The following is a 1,779-nucleotide window of genomic DNA, read 5'->3' as shown; positions in this document are numbered from 1 at the left end:
GAGAGAGAGAGAAAGAGAGAGAGAGAGAATGAAGTTACACTGCATGTGGTAACTCCAGAAGCAGTAGACCATCTTACAAAAACATCTAAGTGCTAGACATGGAAAACCTCCTTTGGTGTTGATGGTTAAGGAAGCTGCTGTCTAAGAGACTCCTCAAACAATATAGGTTATTGCCATTATCCTTGACTGCCCACTTGAGCTTGAAGGTAGACCTGATTGCTGAAGACAACACATTCTTTGAGTCTGGGGCTTGAAAGAATCAAGTTGGAGCTGACCTGAAAGTATCTGTCCTCGATGTTTAGCTGTCAGTACTGGAAGGTGTTATACAAGCTGCCAAATATATTAATATAACTAAAGTGTTCTATGTGATAGTAATATCATAGCCATTCCACTAGGCAAAACCTTCACCTGAAAACTTGGAAATTCTCACTAAAAAGTTGTTCTTATTGTCTTGTCTTTACAGAGGCATTAAAAAGAATCGAACAAAAATCTGGCAAGCAGCAACATTTAGATGCCCCTGCCATAGAAATTGCACAATATGGACACATATTAACATGTATGTACAGGTGTAAGCATATTTTAGGGAGATAATACAATAGTATTTTAAGGTGTTCAACATAGTTCATCACATACAATCTCACCATGACTCCAGATGCTTTGTCTTTGCCCATGCTGTGTCCGTTAGCCCTTTCCAATGAGTTCACACCATAAAGAAGCTTTTAGTGGCAGGGCAGGCTAGAGTGAACATAAGAAAAATATGGACATTGTAGTTCAACAAACAGGTCAGAATTAGCTACAGATGGACACCACTTTACAATACAGTATGTTCCCATTTTATTGAGATCTTCAGAAGCTTATTGCATAATTCAGTGAGGGTATTTTTTTTGTGGGCTACTAACAGTACTTCAGGACTTTTACAAATCTTTTAATTTTTTTAATGGAGACTTCATATTCTTCAGTAAAATCCTTTCATAGGCTTTTCATAGATCCAGATAGCTTCCCATGCAGTTCATCTCTCTAAAATGTGCGAAACACATGGTGGCCCTTGAGAGTTGCTAATGTCCTAACCTTGGGAACGGTTTCATGCTACATTTCACGGTTAAAGGGACATTGCCAATGTGCTGAAGATTTTGACATGGAGAAAATTATCCTGGGTTGTTCAGATAGGATCAAAGAAATCACAAAGATTGGAGAGGGAGGAAGAGGGCCAGAGTCTCAGAAGACACTGACATTGGAACCAATGAAGGGGAGATTGGATATGATGGTGGAAGCAATGACCCATGGAAGATGATGCTGCTGCCATGAAGATGGAAGGCGGGAGCCACAAAGTGAGGAATACAGGAATTCTGGGGGAAAGCAAGAAAAAAAAACCCCACATCTTCAGAGGAAGCATAGGCCAGCCAACACCTTAATTTCAGCCCATTGAAATAAACTTTGAAGTTCTTAACTCTCAGACAGATGTTGTTTTAAGGGACTGCATGTGTTTCAGCAGTCACAACAGACTAATAGGTCAACCAAACAGATGGCCAGACCACTTCTGCTTTAAAAAGAAGTGGATGTTAGCTGGGTAGATGTCACGCTTCTTAGAACTTGTCACTGTTTCTGTACTCTTGTGATTTTTCTTTTTTTTTTCTTTTTTAAAAAGATGTATTTATTATTATATGTAAGTACACTGTAGCTGTCTTCAGACACACCAGAAGAGGGCATCAGATCTCATTACAGATGGTTGTGATCCACCATGTGGTGGCTGGGATTTGAACTCAGGACCTTCAGAAGAGC

The 1,779-nt window shown here is 39.7% G+C and overlaps 1 long non-coding RNA gene across 1 annotated transcript in view; it reads left to right on the top strand.

Annotated features, from left to right (window-relative positions):
• Positions 1-1,459, top strand: part of LOC116080486 — a 2,200-nt gene extending 741 nt beyond the window's left edge. Inside the window, exon 2 of the long non-coding RNA XR_004114456.1 lies at positions 464-1,459. This is a non-coding gene — a long non-coding RNA (uncharacterized LOC116080486). The remainder of the gene's footprint in view (positions 1-463) is intronic.
• Positions 1,460-1,779: the final 320 nt, after the last annotated feature.

The sequence above is a fragment of the Mastomys coucha genome, unplaced genomic scaffold (assembly GCF_008632895.1).
Source record: "Mastomys coucha isolate ucsf_1 unplaced genomic scaffold, UCSF_Mcou_1 pScaffold6, whole genome shotgun sequence".
Lineage (NCBI taxonomy): Eukaryota > Metazoa > Chordata > Mammalia > Rodentia > Muridae > Mastomys > Mastomys coucha.
This window is presented reverse-complemented; position numbering and strand designations above follow the sequence as displayed.